The sequence below is a fragment of the Lathamus discolor genome, chromosome 14 (genome assembly GCF_037157495.1).
Source record: "Lathamus discolor isolate bLatDis1 chromosome 14, bLatDis1.hap1, whole genome shotgun sequence".
Taxonomy (NCBI): domain Eukaryota; kingdom Metazoa; phylum Chordata; class Aves; order Psittaciformes; family Psittacidae; genus Lathamus; species Lathamus discolor.
Genome location: NC_088897.1, coordinates 12453524 through 12463859, shown reverse-complemented (window position 1 = coordinate 12463859; position 10336 = coordinate 12453524). Strand labels below are relative to the sequence as shown.

At 49.3% G+C, this 10336-nt stretch overlaps 1 long non-coding RNA gene across 1 annotated transcript in view; it reads left to right on the top strand.

The window, feature by feature from the left end:
• The first annotated feature begins 416 nt into the window (after positions 1–416).
• The window catches only part of LOC136021733 (uncharacterized), a 31147-nt gene continuing 21227 nt past the window's right edge, over positions 417–10336 (top strand). Inside the window, exons 1-2 of the long non-coding RNA XR_010615878.1 lie at positions 417–461; positions 905–947. This is a non-coding gene — a long non-coding RNA (uncharacterized LOC136021733). The remainder of the gene's footprint in view (positions 462–904; positions 948–10336) is intronic.

The window sequence follows — 10336 nt, the reverse complement described above, 5'->3', positions numbered from 1 at the left end:
CTGAGGAAGGCAAGGCAGCACTTACAGGGTTTTGCCTGCACTTGTGTTTCTGTTGTGGTGGTTGGGGAGCCTAAACCCAGGCAGACCTGCTTTCAGACGTGGAGACCCCACACCCGGCTCTGCGCTTCAGTCGCAGGTGCCAGCACAGCCTGAATGAACCTGCAGCACAGCACACGTGGGATCCAGCCTGGATCCTGCTTGGAGCCGAGCCCGGCTGGGGGTCATTCCCTGCTACCTGCACCCCTGGAGCCTCTGGGTGCTCTGCTGGGGCCTCGGCCTCTCCATGGCCCCGCAGCTGTGATGCAGCTCTGGGGGCTGAGGGGGGCTCAGGTGGGTTCAGTCTGGGGTAATTGGTGCAGGTGGGGCAGGAGGTGGACAAAAGGCCGGGGGTGACTCCCTGTTGGTTTTTGTGCTGGGTTCCTGTGGCTTCGGGAGGCCTGGGTGGCTGCAGCTGGAAGCTGGTGTGTATCGATGGGGGTCTGCTTCAGAAGGGGGGGTGACATCAGCTGAAGCTCTCCTGAAGGCTCTAGAAGGGTTCAGCCCCGGACTGCCTCCAGAGCTTTCTTCCAGCTAACCCCAGGAGAAGACCTTCTTTAATGACTGTGCCATCAACCCAATGCATCTTCTTTCCAAGCCTGAAAAATACTTGGCTCCTTAGGGTGGCTGCTTTATAGTTATTGTTAGGGGTTCTGGGGGGAGGAAAGGGTTGGAAGTGCTCCGTGGAGGCAGGACTGCCTTCCATATGTTCAGCTCTTGGTGGGCTTATTTTTGATGAGGAGCAAGGGACTGATACGTGTTATGTGGAGGTGATGAATTACTCGGCACATCTGAGCACTGGGGTTCTCTCGCAGCAGGATGGTGGTGATGGATTTTTGTTTATTTATGCCTTTTTTTTCTCTTTCAGACCTGCAGCAGAGGAATTTCCTGATGCCCGATTGCAGCCACAGGTGAGTGTGGCACTGCCTCACCGGGACTGTGACAGGCCTTCCCAACCCCTGTCCCCAGTGCGTTTTAGAACGTAATGGCTTGCTGAGGGTGTGCTGTCAGGATGATGGAGATGGTGAGATTATTAGATCAGGACAGCTTCTGCTTGCTAAATTGCTTTAGTCTCACAGGAGGCCATATTAGCTCGTGTTGGCCACCCCTTTGTAGGGGTTAGAGGAGAAAGCAAAGTGACAGAGAGCAAGGAGTGGGACTGCAAAAACGGAGCAGTGTTTGCTTTCCTGAGGAGCTGGGGCAGAGCTGGGGAAGGGAGGTGGGAATCGCACCTCACTTTGCTGGTGCTGCTGGCACGGTGCTGATCAGAGAGGGGCAGAAGATGGGTTTAATTGGTCCCAGCATGTGCTGGTTCCAGAGCACTGTTATTGGCTTTGGTGTGTGTGAAGCACAGCACATCTGGTGTCTTGTCCCTTGCTGGCTATGGAAATGATGAAGTTATTCTGTGTCAGGCTGCTCTTTGCTGTACTGTGTTATGTGGGTTTATATCCTGCACCAGGGAGAAGAGGGCTGCAGCATGGTGGCTGGCACTGAGATCTCAACTTGAGTCTCTGTTTCTCTGGAAACTAGACTGCAGTGCAATTTATATAAAATTGCTCTTTTCCAAAAGAAATGATGAAGCTGGTTTGGATTAATTACAGTCGTTCAAGTGTCTTTGGCGTGACAGTGTGACTTGAAATCCCATGCACTCCGTTTGTTGTTAGCTGGGAAGCTGGAGGGGGGGGGGGGGGGGGGGGGGAAGGAAATACCAAAAGTAGCAGAAGTTAGGGAGGAAAGTGCTGAAAAGGGAACAAAGCAAAACAGGGGAAGGGGAAAGATGTGCTTGAGGAGCAACCACTACAGTGAATGCAGCTGTCCTCTAACAGCATCCATTGTGAGTGGGAAGGCATGTGCCGCCATTCCCAAGATGAAGTAGGAAATGGTCTGTGAGCTACTGGTAATTTCTGTTATGTTTATTAGTTGCTTGCTGAACTGTGCTCTCCTCTTGGATGTCACAGCAAAAAGGATGGTCGGAAGGGCTGTAATGTGATTGTGAGCATCTAAGGCGTGATTGCTCTGCTGCTACATAAGCAGGGTTTGCTGGGATAGAGAAGTGCTGATGAACTGCTGGCACTCGGGATGTGTCCCATTGGAATGATGCAGGACATGCAAAAGCACAGTGACTTGGTGGATGTTTTTATCCAGCTTAGGCTTGGTGTGCACTGAAGCCTTCCGGCCTGGTTTCCCTGAAACCCAGTCTGATTTCCAGGTTTGCTGAGCTACCCATGTCTCTGGCAGCAGGTCCAGCCAGGCTGTCCCATCTCTTCCTTCTCCGTAATGTCTATGCAGTTAACAAAAAACAAACCCAAACAACCCGCAGACTCAACAAAACTCCGCCAAAAATGAACTACACAACACTGAGTAACCTTCTAGAACGAGACTGGCGCTAATCAAGCTGAATTTATTAAAGAGATCTTTGCAGCCAGAGGAGCTGATTACCAGTAGGAAGAAACTTAGTTTATGATCTGATTTTTAAAAGCTTGAATAATTTTAGCCATTGCCTTTATTGTCAGCCGAAGAACTATTTCAATTATTATCTCTAATAACTTTGGAGGACATCTTTAAAGTCCTTTTCCATGAATCCTGCTTCAAATGCTACTGCAGAGATGAAAGGAACAAGCTCAACTCAATGAATAACTGATAAACCAGAAATATCATTGCCTTGCCTCGAAACATCACTGATCAGAGTTCATCCTGTGAATACAATCGCAGTGTGTGCTATCTCTGGCCTTTATTGGGAGCGAAGCTCTTTTATGATATTCTGTCATTTATGACAGTTCCTCCAGAGAGTTCATTAGGATGAACATTAATGTGGCTGAATCTAGGAAACTGCTTTTCCTGACATAATGCCAACATACATTACAGCACGGTGCCGGGGTGGTGGGGGAGCTTTATGGTTGTTTAATGCGTGTGTGTGTTGCAAACTGCATCACTTTTACCTCCTTCTGTATCCTGTTCTCTGGATTGCCACCGTGATAAATGCGTGCAATGGGGAGCCTGAACAGCTGTTTTGTTCAGCAGTTAACTGTGATGATTATGTATTCATAGGGTAGAGTTTCCAGCACTGGAGAGCTGCGATCAATCTACACTGTGCTTCAAACCATCCAAGGGAGCACTTGGGTTTCCCCCTCCTTTCCTGGGGTTTCTTAGCGTTCCCTGTACTTGAAAACCTGCATTAGGAGTTAAGGCTGTGCCCAGGAGCCTGCCGCCAATGTGGGCATTGTCTCTGTTAGCCGGAATGAGCCACATCCGCTGGTGGGGAGCGGAGCTGCAGTGGAGCCAGATCCGCTCTGTGGGCAGCTGCTGGCCCCAGCGCTGGGGTGGATGGGATCTGAGGAATCCAAGTCGGGGAACTCGGCTGGCAGGCAGGAGTGCGAGCTGGGCTCGGTGCGAGATGAACTCGGAGCCCCAGGAACATGCACTCAAGGTTTATAAAGTTTGGATCAAAAAGCAAGCTGTTCTGAACTGCTGATGGCTGCCGAGAGGCTGGGGTCCTGATACCTGTGCGGTGGGAGGAGTTTAGTGCAGCGAGTCACGTAGGGCTGCCTGAGAAATGGGATGGGAATGTGGAACAGGGAGAGAAGAGTGATGAAACCTGCTGCGAGGTGTGAACCTGGGGCAGTGGGACCATCCCTGACCGAGATCACAGGGAGCTTGTGAGGACGGGCCCCGCTTTGAAGCGATTGTGGTTTGAAGGGAGGGCAAGCAGCCGGGAAACTGGATTGTTAATAGATGTGAAAGTGAGAACCAGGGAGATGCGGCTCTTCTGCCCGCGCCTGGCAGAGCTGGGAGCAGAGGCTGGCTTTCCTTTGTCCCAGGGCACCTCCTGACGTCTCCCTGTGAGCCGAGGTAACAACTGGCTGCTTACAGCTCCTTTCAGGTCTATGTCAGGAAGAGGCAGCCAGGTTACGACTCTGTTCTTAACAATTGGGAAGGTCGGTCTAGGACTGTGGAGAGGTTTCCAAATGGCTTTTAACAGCTGGTTGTTTCCTGGAGCAGCCTGGGTTGGTATCCCACACAGCTGATGACTATGCCAGGGTGACTGGATTGATTGGTGGTTATTTCAGGATGTGACTGGGAGTTCAATTTTAAATGTTTAAACAAACAGTTTAGAGAGTTGGGTTCGTGGGGTTTTGCAGCCTTGAAATGTTCCAAACTGGAACAAAACGACAAACCCCCAGTTTTACTGGGCTATTAATGTTTCTAAACGATGTTGCTTTGCTGCAGCAAAATCATTCTGTTTGACTAAATCAGTGCCTCGTTCGATTGTATTTTACATGAATATTGATATCTGTACAGCACATGGTACTATTTTGTACTGGTTTGTGCTCTCTAATGCTCTGAATGATAACTAACAGCACAACTTCAAAGTAAGAAGCTGTTTCAAAGACAACCCCCTCTGGTTCTCCTGTTCGATAAAGGCAAACCAGACCCCTTTGACAGACTCAAGGTTCTGTGTTTTGAGGGTTTTCTCAAAACGCATTTTTCCATCAGCAGTAGCCAGTCTTGTTTCCAGGCAGACATCACTGTCCAGCAGAAAAACATTGCTTTTCACGGCTGATGAGCTGGGGCTTCCCTGTTCCAGCGCTGGCACAGGGGCTGTGTGCGCCCTGGTGCACATGGTGTCATGGCAGGCACAGCCCAGCAGAGCCACAGCTGCGCTGGGTGTCCTGCATCAGGAGCAGTGGCTGTCCCTGTGCAGCGGGGAATGTCCTCAGAGCTGGGATAGCGGCTCCTGCCTGTGCCAGTGCCCGGCAGTGGTGGCACTGGGGACACTCGTGTGGTTCACATGCTCTGTGCCACACTGGAAGGAGGAGGCAGGTAGAGCCCTGCGTTCCAGTGCCAGTGCTGTCTGCAGCCTGAGCCTGCTGCTCGCTGCCCCTGCAGTCCCCTGGGGTGGGTAAGAGGGATAAAGAGGAGAAAGAAAAGCATAAAGAAAGGGTATCAGTTAATTGGTGAAAGCATCTCTCTGGCTGACTCTATTCACTTTGACAAGAGCCTCCCCTTCCTCCCCAGAGTGCTCTGGCAAGTGAAACTCTCACAAATAAAGCGGAGGCTTAGCATGCATAATTTAGTGATGCCAGAGCCTTCTGCACGTCTCATCACAAACTTGCATTCAGCGAGTGCTAACACAGCCCCTTTGTGGACAGGGATTTCTGTGTGTTTCTTGGTGGTTTTGGTTAGATTTGGACATCAGACCCCTGCCAGGAATTAGAAATTGACCACTGGGAAGCTTGTTAGCAGGGCTAATGCTTAACAAACACGTCCATTCATACAGACACACATGTAAGATAAAGAAATGTTTGTGAATTCTTGAGTGGGTTGACTTTGAAGGAGAGTATGAATAAATAATGGCAGATTCCGCTTTCCTTGAATTCACACTTTTCACCCATAAGTCATAAAAACAAACTTGATGTTAGAGAAAATAGCTCAAGGGGGACAGGAGGGGGAAAAAAGACAGACAGCTCTTTCATTCTAAGGAGGAAAAAGAAGTTCTGTGTCTGGATGAGGTGTTTGAGTGGAAAAAGCCGTAACTGTAACTCGTGTCTATCCCCATCAGGTGGATGTTTTATGCAAGGAGGAAGACAAAAAATGATTAAAACTAGTGTTAATATTTACTTGGCCTAACAGAATGTTGTGCAACAACACCTGAATTAAAACCAGGATTGTAATTAGTAGGTGGTTCATCTTGTTCTAACAATGCAGAGTAATTAATTCTTCTTTTTCACTCCACAAATAGTAATTAAAGAGAAATATTACACAGCTGCACCTGGGTTTCATTATACGGTTGCCACAGTGAGTAAACCAACTCTTTTACTGATGTGAGCAGCCATAAGTCTAAAACTGAGTGAAGAGCATGAAAACCCCTGCGAGGTTCCCCAGGGACATGCAAGAAATGGGATTTATTAAAGCATATGGTGGCACATACTGATCACCAGCAGCTCCTCTGCCGGCTCTGAGCCCCAGTTTCTCTTTGGCTTCCAGCTTTCCTGGGTGTTCTCATCTTGGCTGGTTATTCCTGCCCTTCCTTCAGTAAATCTCTTGTGACAGGGAGTCAGCGTGACGCTGCATAAGCACCGACTGTTGCGTGTTGTTTCCCATCCACCTTTCTCGGTGCTTTCACTTGATAAGGTATCATTTTTATTTTAATGGCAGCATGGAGATGGCTTCTTTCTTGTGTCTGTGCTTATTTGTGAGGTGGGGGCAGTGGGAGAAGTGAGCAGGTTCAGGTTACTGCCTTCCCCAGAATAGCCGGTGCTTTACAGCAGCAAGTAACAGAAAGGTATTCAAGGGCAGAGCAATTGTAGTCAAAAACGTATTGTTTGTTATGATGGAAAGAGCCTTAAAGCTGGAGATCTGGGGAGTTGAAAGTGCAAAAGGTGAACTTCTGAAGGAGGTTATCACTGGGGATGGGGCAGGTGCCCTTCAGCATGTGTAAGATACTCCCTTGAACGTTAGTTTGACAGCAAGGAAAGGGGAAAACAACTCTTGTGTTAAGTAAGAGCCATAGTGAGTAGAAGTGTTTGTATTGGGTGGGTGACCACGCACTTGCTTTGAGAGAATATGGAAGACGTTGTTTCAGCAGATGCCAACGTGTGAGCATTGGCCTGTGAGCCAGCCCTCCTGGCCAAGCCTCCTCAGTGCCTGTGGGTGCTCTCCTGATCCGTCCTTCTCTCTGGGAGTGTTAATGGTATTCTGGGAAGTTACTAAAATGGGGAGAGCCTCCTCGTGTCTCACAGCCCCACTGTACCAATCACAGCATGAGTAACAAGAGCTAAGGCCTGAGCGAGCCCATGGTCCTGGGCTCAGTTGACTCAGATGTGAGGGAAGGAGGAAAACATTAGAGGCGAGCACGGCCGCAGCTCCTCTGCGGCGAAAAGTGGGTCACTGTGAAGCAACGAACAGCCAAAACAAAAACAGGTAAACAGAAGGAAGAGAAGATGGGAACAGGATAAAAACTGTTTTAACCCATTCCTTCTGAACACTGGTGGTGGTGCCAGGAGCTCTGTGTGTCCCTGGGACATGCTTACCTGATTTATGATTTACCAACAAATCCCAGTCAGCCAAGTGCAACCCGGTCCTCTGCCCTAGTGTGTGTTACTGCAGTGCAAACCTCATCATTTGTTGGGAAAGGCTGATGCTGGAATGGTTTGCCTTGGGAAAAACCCATTCCCATTACATGGAATGGTTGTTCCCTCAGCAAAAAAGGTGGGCATGGGGAGAGGCACCAGCCACAGCCTTCAGGCCGCAGCATGGGGAAGGCTGGTCTCTTCTGCAGGCTCCTCTTTTCCTGCTCTTCCCTTTGGTGAGAAGACAAAAGGGTGGTGGATCCTGTGATGGCATCCCCAGGATGCTGGGCATTGGGGAGTTCTGGGTTTGCCCATGCAGTAATCCCATTGAGCCATTTTTTACATATAAGCTTTGATGATCAAAGGGCAATTATGTTATCACACAGCACTTTGCTACCCAAGATCTCCATGCTTTGTAAAGAGGATGGGGATGTGCACTGTGCCCTACAGCAGAGGCCTTGGGAGCTGGGTTAATGTGGAAAGCCACAGTGTGGACCTGAGGTCAAATGGGGCATGGAGGATGTCCACATGGCATCCAAGGATTTGGTTTACTTGGATTTCCACTGCTCACTTGCCCCTCCTGGTTTCCTGACTTCTGTGGGTTTGTCCTTGCACATTTGTCTCCTAGTTTTATACTTGTCCTCAGTAACCTGACCTAGTTTCCACTTCTTGCGTACTTACTCCCTATGGCAAAGCCCACAGTCCGCAAGACATCAAAGATGGTGCATATCCTCTTCCAAATGTGTCGTGAAATGAGTGTCTGGAGGCGAATGATAATTTCCACAAAGACCATGAAAGGTTGAGCAAATCCCTGCTTCAGATGGCAGCAACCCCCACTCTGCACTAACCGCTCTTTTGGCTACTCTGCACAAGCTCCCGTGGCTTCTGCTCCCGTAGCCTTTCCTAATCGCTTGCCAAGGGTCACAGTGTGTCTGATCCCATTGTTATTTTAGCAAGGGGAGGATGAGACGCTTGTGCTTGTGTGCAGAGGGTGTCTGCTGGTGGTGGCAGCCTGTGGTGGGTATGTGCTGCTCCAGCTTCGTCCCTGTCTGACGGGCACAGAGCAGGGGTCCTGCGGTGGGAGAGGTGGGTGCAGAGCTCTTGGTGCTCCCCTGCCCAACACGAAACACATTTTAATGGCTGGGTCCAGAGGGGCGATCTTAAGGGTCAGATGAGTAACAGGGAATTTAATTCCGTTGGCACTCTTTGCATATCTGCTGTTTTTTAGAAAAAACAGCCCAAGGAGAGATTCTCCATCCTGAAGCAGTTACATGTTTTGTCTATCGGGAGAAAACCTGGTGTGGAAGAGCATGACAGTAACTTTGATCCGTGGGTAGCTCTGAGCCTGGCAAAAGAGACTCCATTAAAATACGAAAAAGTCAAAGATGTGCATCACTGGCTGCCTCACATCCTCTGCTTCTTAGGAGAGAAAACACATTGTGTAACGTGCTTCAAGCTATCACAGTCAAAGCTAAGTGCAATACCTGCAGTGTCACGCTGCTGTGTGTAATTTGGATGCTCTGCATCTCCTAGTCAGTACTCGGGGATGACTCCGTGTGAAGCCAGGCTGAGGACTGGAGAGGTGGCTGCAACTCCTGCAGCTTTTCTTCTTTTCGTGTTAGTTTAAGTATTTTCCTGCCAGAAAATGCCGTGGAGCGAATGGCTGCAGCGCTCAGTCAGTTCTGGCTCCGTGGATGCGGAGCTGCTCCGTCTCATTGGAGGGGAGATGTCATTAGGGAAATGTTGAGGGGTTTTGTTTTAATTAAAGGAGGTCTCGCACTCGGTCAAGCTCCAGCTGCCGGCTCCCAGCTGCCGTGGTGGTGTGTGTTTAATGAGGAGCAGAATTATCTGCACGTCTGGAGAGCTGTGGGATGGGCTCTGCCACTGGCAGGCAGGAGCTGTCCCTGGGGTAGGTCAGCATCGCTGCCAGGGCAGTCCTGCACCTTCCACTGCCTGAGGGTAGGTTAGAGAGTGGGAGAGGGCAGCAGCAATCCTGGTCTATGGAATGTCTTCCTGGGCTGCCAGTTAAACACCGCTAATGGTGCTGATGTCTGCCCCCAGACCATTTTCTGTCCAAGGTGCACTGTTCACCTCTTTCACGCGCCTCAAGACAAACCCCAGCCCCAGACGTGCTCTGCTGTTCTTCACTTGTGCCGTAGTTTGTGCTCAACTTTCTGGTTTACCAAATTAATTCTTAGGGTCTTTTCTTGCCCATCTTCTGGGGAACTGAGTCGATGTGAATTACCAGTCATGTTCCTGTGTGTTTGATTGATTTGTAGACTTTAAGGTTCCCATCAAAAATGTATGCGTTATGACCAACTGTAATTCAGTTAATCAGAAAGATAGACATCGTTATATTAGCTTAGCAAATTGGTATTACGGAGGGGAAAAATCCCCTGATGGAGATAAAGCAGTTCTCAGACACTAGTCATCATCTTGCTGACCTTCAAATGAGTTTGGAGTCGTAGCCTATTATCAGCCCAGCATGAACAAAATATCAAAGACTTCTCTTAGCATCAAACGGAATTAATGATTATTTAGCAAGGAACAATATAAGGAATTTTTTTCTTTATAGGACATAAGAATGAGTGGTTTGTGAAATAAAGACTAGAATTAGAAAATTCATTGTAGTTTGTTATAATAGATTTAAAAACCCAGCTTTCAACCTTCTCTTTCATGATGCACACGCACAAAGCAAGCAATTGGCCACAGTGTTGTCTATGCAATGTAACACACCAGAGGCGGGTGACCTGAACAATGCCTCTCCTGCCACTCTGGCTCATCGGGCTGTGAGGCAGAGGCTCCGTGGTGGGATGAAGTCTCAGGAGCTCCATGGCCGGTGCTCCAGCACCAAGACTGGCTACTGAGCACCGGGTGAAGCAGTGCTTGAAGGCAGCGATGCCACGGCCATTGGGAGCTTGTCAGAACGCTTCCCGCTTGAGCAGGGCTGGGTGTCGGGTGCTAGCAGAGGTTTGTGCCCAGTGGGCAGGAACTCGGAGCTGGTTTCACTAAACATGCGTTGCACACTAACAGCAGCATTGACACAGGGCTCAGAATTCCCTTCCATACAGCAGTCTGAGATTTGGCTTAAGGAGCAGTGGTGAAATGAGCCGGTGTGGAGTGATGAGCAGTGGGTTGCAGTGCTCAAAATGCAGATCGGTTTTTGATGTAGTGGGTGGGGAGAGAGGTGTCTGTCTGTGTATGTGTATGCATGTAAAGGGTGACGCTTG